Raw genomic sequence first — 9591 nt, forward strand, 5'->3', positions numbered from 1 at the left:
ACAGTTTTGTCATAACACTTTTAGATCGGATTATAATTAAATTTTATTTTGATAAAAAATCAATTCAGGGTCCTATTTGTACTATTTTAAAAAATACAGGGTCCATTTTGTCATTTAACAAAACACAGAGTCCAATTGATAACTTTTGTAAAATAGAGGGTCCAAAATGGTATTTACCCATATTTATATACAGCCTTTTCCACCAAACTGTGTTTACGTATCCAGCGGGTTACACTTACAGAATTACACAGTGAATGTTATAATAAAGCCCTAGCAAAAAAGAAGGTTGCACTGGTCAATACATTGTACTCGTATCCTATATTATTTAATAACCAAAAACAATATATATAGTAATATATATAAGAGTTCATCATTTTCACCACTGTGCTACAACCTTATAAACAATAAATATTGTTGTTATATATAATAGAGATTTTCATATTGGAGCCTCTAGCTAGAACTTATGCTTTTACTAGGAGTGTTAAATTTATATATGGTAGTGTGGTACGATTACAAATCATAAATTTTTTACCATGCGAATGAAAAAAATAGTCACTCGTGCAATAAAAGTAAGTACCCAAGTAGTCAAGTTAATAAATTTAGACTAAGGAAGCAAACGACCAATTCTGTACATAGTCTGCCTACATGATTCAAACTTTGGACAAGGCTCCTGATCAGTGTGTTGTTGTTTCTTACCTTTAGAACAGATTGTGGAATAGTAAAATTTTAGAACATCATAAAGTTATATGGTGGAACATTCTGTCTAATGCGTTTTTCATTCACAAAATTCTTGGACAATGAATGACAATTGAAGATACTGCTTGCTCTATTTGCGAAAGTGATAATAAAATCATGGAGCATCTTTTTCTATATTGTAATTTGTCTTACTATCTTGGCGGTCGTCTCCATGGGGATTCATTTCGATTACTGACTCTGGAGCAAAAATGCAGGATTGGATAAATTTTTTATAGAATCTTAACTCAAGCAGAGCCAATGTTAATGAGATTTTCTTTTATGCATCCAATGTTGTTGACACAATTTGGAGAGCTCACAATGATAAGGTACATAACAACAATATAGCTAGCATACATGATTATATTGACTTTATTAATCATTGTTGTATGCAGATTATACTTTATCTATTGGGAAATTTACACCCACTACTGATTTTTCCCATTTTATTACATTTATACTGTGCCACGCTGGAAACAACATTTGTACTGTTTTTTTTTTTTTTTTTTTTGCCATCGCCTTGAAAATTTAGCTGTGTAAGGGATTTATCATTGCCACTTGTCACGATAGGGTTTTGCCACGTTTATTTTTTTTTTAAAAAAAATATTTTTAATTGTTTGATTTGACGGTTATGTGTTCTGATCAAAAAGTATTGTATTTATGTATTTTTCTTTTATTTTTTTTTTATTATTTTCGAATCTAAATTTTGTAATTGGTAATCTCTCTCATCTCAACTGTTCATCTTCTTCCCCATTTTCAGTTTTGTTATACGGTTGTAGTAGTGGGTGGTTTTTTCATTTTAAAAAATTTCAAATCTCATACCACTATCTTAAACTTCCCTCTCATTTTCCCTCCCATTTTTATTATTTTTGTCTATAAATACCTTCATAGTTCTTGATAATGGCCGTTACTCGTTCATCACCATCTCCGGCCAAAGTTACAAAACCCACAAAACAATCGCAGAAAACCAGACCCAAATCAAAAATGGGTAAAAAAAATCTGAAAGAGAACCCTCCTAGCCCCACTTCCCCTTCTGTTAAAAGAAAAACCATTGCTGGACCTTCGAAGAACACTCGAGGAAAAAGACCTCGAACTGTTGTTGAAAATTCAGACTCATATTTTGAGTTGGATTCTGAATTTCTTAAGTCGCCTGTTTCTGTTAAGGTATTTTACTATTTATCTGTTGTTGTTTTTGAGGTTTTTTGTTTTTTTTGTTAAATTCGATTTTTCAAGTTCATATATCTGGGTATTTGTTTGTTTTTGTCTCTGTATTTGTAATGGTTTTATATATTTTGTTTGATTTATTTATGTGTTTTTGTTAATTTTTTATTTGTTGTTTTGTTGGTGTTGTTTTGTTTAATTTTAGGGCAAGGGTAAATCCCCTGTAAAGGTGTTGCCATCATCAGGTGTGGCTGAGGAAATTCCTGTTAATAGGATTGTTGAGGTTTGTCATGTTATGCATTCTGTTCCATGTTTTTTTTATTGTTTTTTTGTTGTTATTTTCGTAGTGTTTTATGGTGTTTTATCAGTGTTTTTATTTTCGTAGAATTTTAACTGAAAGCCAATTGGAAATTTTTTCAAAATCTGTGTTTGGTTATTTTCTTCGGATTCCAGAGTACATAATTCATTACCAATTGCTTCATTGCTTCATTTTTCCAAAATATTTTATAATAATAATAATAAAATAAGAAATAATGGGTAGTTGTGTCTCCCCACATCAAAATTTAAATTTTTTTGTTTTATTAAAATGATTGATTTGGATGTGAGATGTGACAACTCTCACACACACTACTCAATAAAGCTAACCCTCTCATCAACTTTATCTATTTATTTATATTTTCCACTCTAAACAAAAACCAAAACCATGTTACAATTCTTTTTCACCTTTCTCTGCAATCCCTTTGACTCTCTACATCCCTCCCCCAAGAAACCTCAACCTCTTTGTTGAAACCATGGAAGATGCTCTCAGAGAGTCCAAACCTTACACTGATAGACTCTTCTCTAGAGCTCGCCGTGTATGGTCATGGATCTTATCTTGGGTTCTTTGTGGACCAAGAAGAAGAACAAGGTAGAAAAAACACACACACAACAGAATTTTCAATTTCAAATCATTACCCTTTTGTATATACAACTCAAGTTTCAATTTTTTTTTTTGGGTTAATTTTGTTATTATTGATAATAATAATAATAATGGTGTGTGTGGACTATGATGGAGTTTTCTTCTTGTGTGGGCATCTGTTTGTTTGTTTTTTTTTTCTTTTTATTTTGTTAATGTAAAATTTGTCCACATATGAATGAGCAATAGTTATAATTTGGTTTGTGTAAAGTTGAAAACTTTAGTTTGTTTTTGTGTGTTTTATTATTTATCAAATCATGAGATGTTTGAAACAAAGTAAAAGATGCAAACAGCCAAAAGAAAGTTCAAAAGTCTCCCAAATCTGATAAGGTTTTTTTTCTATTGTTCTTTTATTGTTTTAAGAGTTTTTTCAAGTTGATTATATTTCCTATTTCTTTTTTTTTTTCTTGCATGTTTTTTTTTGTTAGTCTTTTTAATGTTTTTTTATGCTTGTTGTTTATGTTCTTTAATTTTTTTTTTTTTGTGTTGTTTTGGTAGTGTTTTCTTATTTTTTTTATAGGATGGGAATCCAAGTACACCCGATCGAAATACTACCATTCCAAAGTTTTTTTATGCTTATTTTTTTATGTTCTGTATTTTTTTTTTGTGTTGTTTTAGTAGTGTTTTCTTATGTTTTTTTATAGGATTGTCACCTTCTCTTGAAATAATTATGTTCTTTTTCCCATTGTCCATTGCTCTTTAAGAGATCTGATATAGATTTCATGTCCTGTCATTTTTTACAATATTTCATTTATGTGGCCTTTTTTTCATATTAAAACAATAGTAAAATAACACTACAAAACAGTAATTTGTTGTTGATTTAGTAAATTTTTCTCTTTGCCAGATTTTATGGTTTTTCCCCGGTGTTTTCATGATTCTGGTGTTGATTTGTCCGTCCCCAACCACGAAGGAAGTGCCGTTTGTGCTATGTTACTGTTAACAGTATAAAAGTAAATATTTTAGGTCTGGACAGTATAAAAGAAAAAAAAAAAGGCTTGGACAGTAAAAAAGAAATAATTGCCGTGTGGCAGTATTATTGTAAAATTTGGGAAAAAAACAGTATTTTTGTAAGTTTCCCTATCTATTCTCCCAACGTTTGTTGATCCTGCTCTGACTGAGTGGTCCCCCCACTAATGATTGGATTAAGATCAATTGTAACGTGAGAAATAAGAGGGAGACCATGTGGGTGACAGTTGTGGCTCGTGACCATATGGGCTCTTTTGTGTGGATAGCTTTCAATAATTTTCCGTTTTCAGACCCCCTCATTGATGAAGTAGGTGCTTGTTTACTTGCTTTAGAGACCTCAATAGCTTTGGGCTACAAGTTTGTGATAGTTGAAAGTGAATCGGAAGTCACCATCAATGCTCTTAGAGGAAGTGCACCAAGATGGGAGATTGATAGCTATATTAATTTTAAAACTTTTGTTGGAATATGTAATTTTGTTAAAATTTCTCAATTATGTAATTTTGCGGCCCATAATGTGGCTAAACGAACGTTTTCCAACAATCTCTCTGGTATGATTGAAGTGTCATCTCTACCAGAAAATATTTTATACAATGATGACTATGAGATTTAATTATCTTTATCTGAAACATTAATTTTAAAAAAAAAAACATTATTTATAATACCTATGCATATTATAATTTTTTTTATTATTATGATTATATATACAGTGTATGGGAAAAAAATATGTGTTTAACAAGTTATTTTGAATTTTAATTTGCACAGTTAGATTATATTTATAATTAATTTTGAAAATTTATAAAATGTTGGAAAACTTTTACCCCTATTTATTTTAGTATACATTGTATTTATTTAGAACTACATATAAATTTTAAAATTTTGAATAATTTTTTGTAGTGTTGAACAAAAAAAATTAAACAAATTTTTATTAATGTGTATAAAAAAATAGTCACTCGTTTAATAAAATATTTTAACATACACAATTATAAAAAAAAAAATTAAATTAAAATATATAGGTTTGTATAAATTGAGATTTTAGATGATAGAATAGATAGCGGTTGTGTATATGATCGTACACTGAGGAATTTAATAATAAAGATGAAATTTTAGGAAATATATATAATGATGATATTGCATGCTTAGTATAAATACTGCAAATAAAAATGAACCTGAACTCAGATTTATATTCTATTTGCATTCATTTCGGGTGCCAAAAGTCAATAAAGTCACGACAAAGTTCATATCTCAATGTTGGATTTTGTTTCTGGACTGGACCATTCTGATTTACACCATCATAATATACAATCCAAGTCAGAGAAAACAGATTAAATACAAATATACGACTCTTCATCACTTTATTATTACTTTACTTTACTTCTCATATTAATAATATATATTCTAGTCTGAAGACAACAAAGGTATCTACTTTAAACACAACCTATGTATATCTATATAGTACTACTATTATTGCAAACCTCCATATGCATGTGTATATGTTTTAAGAAAAATGTTACCTTCCATAATGTATTAGATATATGTTTTTGGCAATTTTTTTGTAAGATGTTTTCCCAATCAAATCTAAAATACTACAGAGTCTAATATTTGTCATTTGAAAAGACCCAGGCTAGGAAAAAAGTTAAATGTTTAATATAGACATATATATATATACACACACAGTGTACCAATTAAATATTTACTTAATAAAGTAAGTGTGTGTGTTTTGGTTGGTTGAATCAGGTGAAATGTGATTATTCACATTTACATTTTACATATCTATGTGTTAATAGTATTGCTTTAAACTTTTACATAAAGCAAACCAAAGTAGTATATGCTTAGGTGTAATTTGCTTTGTTTGTTCTAATAGTCATTCAATTTAAAATTATAAATCATTAGTTTATTTATTATAATAGACTATGTTTATAATACACCCAGTAAAGTGATGTTTTTGTTTTGATATTTATAAGAGTTTAAAAATAAAAAATATTGAATAAATAAAAGAGAAATTATCTTATATACTATTTTTTTAATTTTTTTTTATTTTTATAATTTGAGTTGTTTTGATAGTTACTCCATGGGTTGCTATATAAATTTAGGTTGTGATATAAACACAAAAATAAAAATTGATTTTAAATAAAAAAATAAAAAAACTAGTGAATAAGAATGCATAAATTATTGAATTATTTTGAAGTAATGCCAAAAAGAGAGGGTACTTGGTAGGCAGAGTGGTACAGGTTCCTTATATGAGTTGTGACTTCATTAGGCTCCTTTGATGTGTTGGGGAATTAAATGAAAGGGAATCACTCTTCTTGCTTGCTAGTCAAAAAGTCAAGAAAGAAACTCCTAATTATTACTTTGGATAAATTAAATAATAATTAGTCCCTCTTTTAAATAATATAATCTCATCATTATTCTCATATTAACTCAAAGTCAAGTGTGTTTGTACTGCCTTAATTTCTTATTTTAAATATATATATATTATTTTGCAAAGTTTCTTTTCTTTTTGTCCCATACATTTAGCCTTTACACCTTCCAATAATTGACCTTATCCTTGAAATTGAGAGGTGCCCCTTCCCTCTTTTATCTTTCCTTCTTAAATTTAATTTCATATTCAATTTGAGTATGAAAGTATACAATTTATTTTGCATATATATATATATTGATATTGTATTTAGAGCTAAATGAACTTAATTAATTTTTTAAATCAGTAAAACTTTTGATTGAATTATAACTTTAAAAATCAGTAAAAGATACAAATTATTATTTGAATAAATTTAGGCTGTTCTTATTGATCTATAGCATATTAGCATGTATAATTTTTTTTTAAAAAAAAAAGAAAAGAAAAAAAGTGTACTAAAGGGAGCCTAGGGGAAAGCTAAGCTAGGTTTTTGTTTACCGTTACTAAAATGTTAAGGTGTTTTTATTATTAAATTTGAGTTATAAATATATGTTTTGGAAGGGCATATAGGAATTGGGATCCAAGGAAACAAAATCATGTTGGGATGCATCTCTCTCTTCTTTTAATTTTTCTCTTTGTGTTTTAACTTTGTTCTTTGGGGAGCCAATGTTTACCCAATTATTACTTTTTGTTTAGTTTTTTTGAAAATCTCAACTTCTCCATTGGACCCGCTTATTATGGGCCATTTATTATATAAAAAAAAATTACACAAAGTACTATTTTTAATAAAAAAAATTATATTTTTACAGTATTTTATAAAAAATAATACGAAAACAACAAAAAAAATATGAAAATAATATTCAGATAATATAATAATAAGGATAAATAGTATTTTGGACCACGTGTTTTGCAAAAGTTACCGATTGGACCCTCTATTTTGTTAAATGACAAAATTGACCTTATCTTTTCCAAAAAAAAGTAAAAATAGGACCATGAACTTAATTTTTGACAATTTTTTTAATATAACCAACTTGAAGACAATTCCTAACACGAACAGATAAATAAAATATAAACAGATTTGTCATAACACCTTTAAATCAGATTAATATTAAATTTTATTTTGACAAACCAGTTCAGGCTTCACCTAGCGCCCAAGTTGACAACCCAACTAGGGTTCCAATTTTCGGGATCGTCCTAGTGCAAATGGGTCAAAATTTGTACTAGGACATAAATTAGACATACCACGAACACATTTGAGACATTAGAATTAGAATTGGAGAACTTCCATTTTTGAACACCCGGAGCACCTAAGGCCTAGGTTGACAATTTGTTAACCTTGGACACTTTCCAGCATCAGATCGAAACGTGCATCTTCTTTGTCTTCATCAAAAACAAGAAAACAAGTACTTTCGGGGAAAAAATAACCCAACTTGGGGCCAAAATAAGGCACCAACACCCATGTTGACACCTAGAGCTAGCACAACGTCCAGGTTGACATTTTGTCAACCTACGCCAATCCCGAGGAGTTTTTCAAAAAGTGTTCTAAGAATATTCTTCGTTTTCACCAAAGATTAAGATTCAATTTCTGGGGACCAAACAGAACTTCCAGCTGGCTTGAAACTGGATCTAGTGCCTTGGTTGGCACCTAGCACTGGGCCCAGCGCCCAAGTTGACATATTGTCAATCTGGGCTGTTTCCAATCAATTTTTCAAAAAAAGTGTTTTGAGCATTATCTTCGTCATTAGAAATAACGAAGATTCAAGTAAACTCTGGGAGAAACCCACAAAGAGCACCAAAATTGAGTCTAACGCCCAAGTTGACAATCAACCTGGTGCGTTGGTTTTGATCACTCACGTGCCAATTCTACTCCGAGCATTCTCTCCAAAATGGCAAAAACAGGGGTAAGATGCCTTGTCCTCAAGTTCAAGAACCTTAGAAGTGTCAAAATGACATCCCAGAAGCTCTGAAATAGCCACCCAACGCCTACGTTGACATGTGGCATGGTGTATTTGTTGGGTTTTATGCCCTAAATAAAACTCATTTCATATAATCATATTTACTTATTAATAAAGATCAGAAATAACATTTTATGTTGCATGGTTCACATGATTTATTTTATGATTATATGTATATAATGTATGAATTCTTTTTTAAGTCCAGAACATATGAGTTTGTTAAAGATTATAGTGTTGTCAGCACAGTGGAATATAATCTTTATTGTATGTTCAAAAGTTGATTCCCTGATTTGTCAGAACGCTGGATTTAGACTGACATGGTATAATCAGCGATAGGTATTCTTACACCTTGGAAAAGTGTTATGTCCTTTCCAGGACATTGGCAAAGTTTACCAGTATCGGATGTATGGAGTATACATCGGAAGGGACCGATATTGAACTTTGATTAGATATGTTAAAATTTACCGTAATATATATTCAATTCAATATCACCTGTTGATCCTAGATCACATGATCGAAATCTTGATATGGTTAGGCTCAATTTCAAGAGTGTTACTCGTGTTCTTTGATTTGTTAGTTAAGCCTAGTTTTGTATCAGGGTGATACGTACATTTTGGGAACACGGTAATGCAATTGAGTGGTAGCGCTAACATAAATATGGAATCTATAGCTTCTATTTGGCAAATAGAAGTAAAGGATGATTTCCTTCGAGTTTAACCAAACGAAGATAAATGGTGGAGATCTCATTTCACTTAGGTGAAATATCATTTATACAGGGTTAAGTGTTTTAAGGATAAAATACATTGTAGGGTGTTACGGTAATTTAATCCCTTTACAGTGTAAATCATCTATATAGAGGATCATTGATCACATTAGGGTTATAACAATGGATAACTAATGACGTGTCTATATCGTGGAACATATAGAGCGTTTCTATATGACTGAGAGTGCAATTCCAAGTTCTAAGTGTGGATTCAATGAGGAATTAATAAGTTAGGGAATTTACTTGGTAAATTCGGTTCGACTTATTGGAAGCTCGGTTATATAGACCCATGGTCCCCATACTAGTTGAGACCATACTGCTTGTAAGACTCAGTTAATTGATTTTGATTAATCAATTAAAATTCTAAAAGTTAGACTATGTCTACTTTATGAATTTTCACTAAGCAAGGGCGAAATTGTAAAGAAAAGAGATTTTAGGTTTATTTATTGATTAAGAGACTTTATATGTCTAAATTAATAAATATATTAAATGGCAATATTATTTGATAATTATTTCCAAGTTATTAAATAATTAGAATTGGCATTTAAAAGGTTAAATTGGAAAATTGGCATTTTTGAGAAAATGGGAATGGAAAATAAGAAAATGAGAAAGTTGCAAAGTGAGGCCCAATACCCTTTGTATGACCGGCCCTATGCATAGGAAATTC

General features: G+C 30.0%; 1 long non-coding RNA gene across 1 annotated transcript; it reads left to right on the forward strand.

Annotated features, from left to right (window-relative positions):
• The first annotated feature begins 1258 nt into the window (after window positions 1-1258).
• LOC133037392 (uncharacterized) lies at window positions 1259-3870 on the forward strand. The gene is made up of 2 exons (XR_009687500.1): window positions 1259-2800; window positions 3693-3870. It is a non-coding gene; the product is annotated as an uncharacterized LOC133037392 (long non-coding RNA).
• Window positions 3871-9591: the final 5721 nt, after the last annotated feature.

This window comes from Cannabis sativa, chromosome 4 (assembly GCF_029168945.1).
Source record: "Cannabis sativa cultivar Pink pepper isolate KNU-18-1 chromosome 4, ASM2916894v1, whole genome shotgun sequence".
Lineage (NCBI taxonomy): Eukaryota > Viridiplantae > Streptophyta > Magnoliopsida > Rosales > Cannabaceae > Cannabis > Cannabis sativa.